The sequence below is a fragment of the Octopus bimaculoides genome, chromosome 6 (genome assembly GCF_046866305.1).
Source record: "Octopus bimaculoides isolate indiv1 chromosome 6, ASM4686630v1, whole genome shotgun sequence".
In the NCBI taxonomy this organism is placed as follows: Eukaryota; Metazoa; Mollusca; class Cephalopoda; order Octopoda; family Octopodidae; genus Octopus; species Octopus bimaculoides.
Window position 1 is genome coordinate 84,474,554 of NC_142933.1, and position 5,000 is coordinate 84,479,553.

General features: G+C 40.4%; 1 long non-coding RNA gene across 1 annotated transcript in view; it reads left to right on the forward strand.

Moving 5' to 3' along the window:
* The window catches only part of LOC149135292 (uncharacterized), a 9,764-nt gene extending 6,951 nt beyond the window's left edge, over positions 1–2,813 (forward strand). The window contains exon 2 of the long non-coding RNA XR_016242347.1: positions 2,599–2,813. This is a non-coding gene — a long non-coding RNA (uncharacterized LOC149135292). The remainder of the gene's footprint in view (positions 1–2,598) is intronic.
* The last annotated feature ends 2,187 nt before the right edge of the window (positions 2,814–5,000 follow it).

A 5,000-nucleotide genomic window follows, 5' to 3' on the forward strand; every position in this document is an offset into this window, starting at 1 on the left:
TGAAAAAGGTCGTTATCGTGTCGTAGAGGTTGGAGTGTAAGGTATGAGAGAAGTCTTCGAGTGTGAGTCTGCTACTCGAGTGTCTACGGACATGCTGACTTAATTGTCAAGGGCAGTGATAGTGAGAGCGATAGCTGAGTGGAGTGCTGGGCGATGGTGGGGACGATAATGTTGTTGAGAGGGATTAAGGCGGCAGCGGTGGTGGTGGTAGTGGTGGTGGTGGTGGTGGTGGTGGTGGTGGTGGTGGTGGTGGTGTTGAGAGTGATTGTAGTGATGATAGAGCGGTACTGAGAGTGATGTGGCGGCGATAGTGCTAGTTGATATGAGGGACGTAGTAGTAGTAGTAGTAGTAGTAGTAGTAGTAGTAGTAGTAGTAGTAGTAGTAGTAGTGGCAGCAGCAGCAGCAGCGGCAGAGCAGCAGTAGGAGCTTGGAGCCGGTTTCTCTGGCAACGGCGATGCAAAACAATGACTACACGTGCATGCTAAAATTATCTATCCTAATCTATCTATCCGTCTATCTTCGTCTGTTTATCTACCAGGCTATCTAGCGAGCTTAGTATTTACCCTAATCTAAGCAGTTATTTGTTTCTCATTATACATACACACACATACATACATACATACATACATACATATATGCATACATACATACATACATACATACATACACACATATATATATATATATATACTCTTTTACTCTTTTACTTGTTTCAGTCATTTGACTGTGGCCATGCTGGAGCACCGCCTTTAGTCGAGCAAATCGACCACGGGATTTATTCTTTGGATACCTAGTACTTATTCTATCGGTTCTTTTGCCGAACCGCTAAGTTACGGGGACGTAAACACACCAGCATCGGTTGTCAAGCGATGTCAGGGATACAAACACAGACACACACACACACACACACACACATACACACACACACACATACATATATATATATATATATATATGTATATATATATACATTATATACGACGGGCTTCTTTCAGTTTCCGTCTACCAAATCCACTCACAAGGCTTTGGTCGGCCCGAGGCTATAGTAGAAGACACATGTCCAAGGTGCCACGCAGTGGGACTAAAACTGGAACCATGTGGTTGGTAAGCAAGCTACCTACCTACCACACACACACACACACTGTGTTTATTCCTACATGCGTATCGCTCAATCTATCTATCCGTCTTTTTGTCTAACGGTGTCTCTCATTTCTCTTTCTCTTTCGTTATATGTACCCCGACTCCATTTTTCCTGGGGATTTTTCTGTGAATGTATGTGTGTCCGCGCGCGTGTGTATGTGTATATGTGTGTGTGTGTGTGCACGTGCCCCCGTACAAACCTAGGTAAATACATTTTAGTCTTTCTATAATTCTCTTTATGTCTCCCTTTCTCCCCCCTCTCTCTCTCTCCCTCTCTCTCAATCATTTTTACTCCTTTTTCCATATCCTTTTCTCTTCACTCGCAATCCCACCTTCAGTTTTTCCTTCTCCCTCTCTCTCTCCCTCTCTCTCTCTCTCTCTCTCTCTCCTTCCACTACCCTTTCTGTCTTTTTTTTCTTTCTCTCTTTCATGCCTGTCTGCCTGCATATGCATGTATATGTTTCTTGATATATGTATGTGTGTGTCTGAATGTGCGTGTGTGTGTGTGTGTGTGTGTGTGTATGCGCATGCGCCTGTGTATGTTGTTTGTATATATATATATATGTTAGGGTATGTATGTACGTACGCCTGGTAGATCTGTACACAAACACATGTTGTTTGGAAGTTTAACACCGGGCCATTCTTGACCGTGGTGACCAATGACCAAAAGCTTTCCAACTGTGGCCATTTCCCATTTTTACATTCTTCTAGACCAGCGGTTCGCAAATCTTCACGTAAGATTTTGTTAAAATTTATCTACAATAAATTTGCTATACTTTTGCAATATACAAAATATTTTAATTTTTTACTAATAATATTGAATTATATAAATATTGTAGGATTATTGCTATATTTTGTGATGGTCATTTTTCGCTTAGAAATTGTCTTGAGGGATGGCGAACGGAGACACAGAGAATTTGCAACTGGTCAGCTACCCCACCAGTATATGCATATATTTGTGTGTCTGTGTTTGTCCCCCCCGCACCACCACCACTACCACCACCATCGCTTGACAACCGATGTTGGTGTCTTTACAACCCCGTAACTTAGCAGTTCGGCAAAGTACACCGATAAAATAAGTACCAGGCTTACAAAGAATAAGTTCATGCGTCGATTTCTTCGACTAAAAGGCGGTGCTCCAGCATGGCTGCAGTCAAATGACTGGGTGGGGATATAATAAGATATTTTTAAACACCTAAAGGCAGTTGATTGTTCCAGTAAAATAAAATAGGAACCAAAGGTATTTAAAAAATGGTTGAGAAACACTTCTTTAGACAGAGAATCAAAGACCGTATTATCTAGTATAATAATCCCGCACTTAAAATTAGTACATTGTAGATTAAAGGAAATTTAGCTGTTGTTTCGAGCATTTCGAGTGACTAGATCCTAACAGGCTGTTGATTCATGCATTTCACGCTTTCATTCATTCTCTTCTGATCTTTCTTTTTCTGTTTCAGCCTACCCCCTCTTTCTGCTCGTCATCTGGATCTCGTCTCGAACTCAACTTTACCTGCATAAAACACCCACGCATGTATGTTCGATGCGGTACTGAAAAGTTCTTGGCTTTAAGAGAATCGCAAAAGGCCTGGCTAGAGGCCCAACCTTCCAGGGCTTAGAAAAACTGAAGGACCGCTGCAATAAGTGTGCGAATCTGAGAGAGGAATATGTTCAATAAAATCCTAATTAACTGATCCTCCTGTATTTTCTTTTACCCAAAGCCAAGAAATATTGAGCAACCCCTGGTATGTATGTATGTATGTATGTATGTATGTATGTATGTATGTGCAGATTTGTATGTTTGGTGTATGTCTTCTCATGTATGTCAGGTCAGGGATCTGATAACCAGAGACGAGTATACACTCTCCGCAACTTTCGCGGGCACCTCCATCATGGGAAGCATTTCAGTCTTATCATTAATGGTGCGAATCTGAGCAATATCATCTGGTTGATAACTGATAAAGAATTAGGGACCTTCTGTGTCTGTCGTCCGTCCGTTTGTGCACTCAGCATAGGTCATACATTTTTTTACTTGTTTGTATATTTACAGTACATTTTTTTTTCATTTATATAGGAGGGAACTCGAGTAGCCCCAGCCTTTTGTCACCATTAATCTTGATGTGTCGTTGTATTTCGCACCAAATTGCCACCACCGTAAGTCAAGGTACGAACTTACTGAAATTACAAACTGATGCAATTCCTTTTCTTGTAACGGTAAAGGTAGCACGCGTACAGACGACAATGGAATGCAGCTACTTCCGTAGTTTCATCACTTCTGGGGGAACAGAGAATCTGATTCTCCGGTTTCCCGCAGTGCTACATTATACTTTAAAGTGTGGGCAAGCGAAAACTTAGTCGCGCCGTGCTGAGGTATGTCACCTGCTTCGTGACAGCTTCAGAAAGACGGCACAACATTTTTACCTGGAAATGAGAAGGGAGCAGGAAATGAGAAGGAGAGAGCGAATTGAAAGCTATCATGTATGTATGTATGCACATAGATAGATAGATAGATAGATATATAGATAGATAGATAGATAGACAGACAGACAGACAGACAGACAGATAGGTAGGTAGGTAATAGATATCTTTTTATTATAGCCACACAGGGCTAAATACAGAAAATGGACAAATTACAAAGTAGAGCTTTTCTTGGGGGGGGGGATAATTTCGATCAAAAGGGATCGCGGGAAGAAAAAAAAACGTGGAGGTGGGGCGATCAATAGGGATCGTGTATCACAGTCGATGTAAAAAACGGGGAACAGATTAGGTTTATCCGTGGAGAGAAAAGCCTACGGAAAAGACCACGATCACCTTAGGCTTTTTTTTTTTTAAGGTACATGAAAGTAAGTACCTTCTCTCTTTTTGTCTCTTTTTGTTACAAGTCTATGCTTAAAATGGTGTCGTCTTTCATTCTTACCATTCTTGCCACATTTACCCATTTTTTATTGAAACTTTCATTCGACAACACTTTCCTCTCTATCCTCATCCTCCTTTTCAAGTGGTACTTGAAAAAGTTGACGAGGGACTGACCAGAGAGGAAAGTGTTTGTTTGTAGACCTTTCAAACGCGTCCACCAGATAGATAGATAGATAGATAGATAGATAGATAGATAGATAGATAGATAGATAGATAGATAGATAGATAGATAAATAGGTAGGTAGGTAGGTAGGTAATAGATACATTTCTTTTATTAACCACACAGGGCTTTATACAGAGGGGACAAATACAATGTAGAGCTTTTCTTTTTGGGCGGGGGAAGGAGAGAAAAAATGGGGGGTCGATCAAAAGGGATCGTAGGAAAGAAAAAAGGCGGGGAGTTCGATCAAAAGGGATCGAGACAAAAAACGATAGATAGATAGATAGATAGAGAGACAGACAGACGCAGAAATATTCCTCTATTGGTCGACTCTTTCAAGTATTCATCTTCTCTTATAATCTAATTACGACTAATTAAATCTCTTAAACACATCTGACTGACGAAGAAATCGAAATTATCGAAACAGTGCTGTCTTTAGATATGAAGGGATTTAGCATATGATTTAAATTTAAGATTTTATTTTGAGTATATAAATACAGAAGAAGAAACACATCGTTTGATAAATATTCTACGAATAAGGAAAGTATAAATTAACATTTTCCGATGATTATTCCTTTTCTAGCTAAACGTTATAGTACAGACAATGAAATATGAGTTTTCATTGTGTAGAAAATTCCTACCAAAAGAGAAATGAGATCCGTCATTATTGCATGACAGTGGTTATGCGTGGAGGTTTCATTCAAGACGGAACTTACTAGGTTTTCCTCAATGGCAGACACGTGGCTGAGATATAGGCTCGCATACGAGCTCACGGCCGCTCGCACA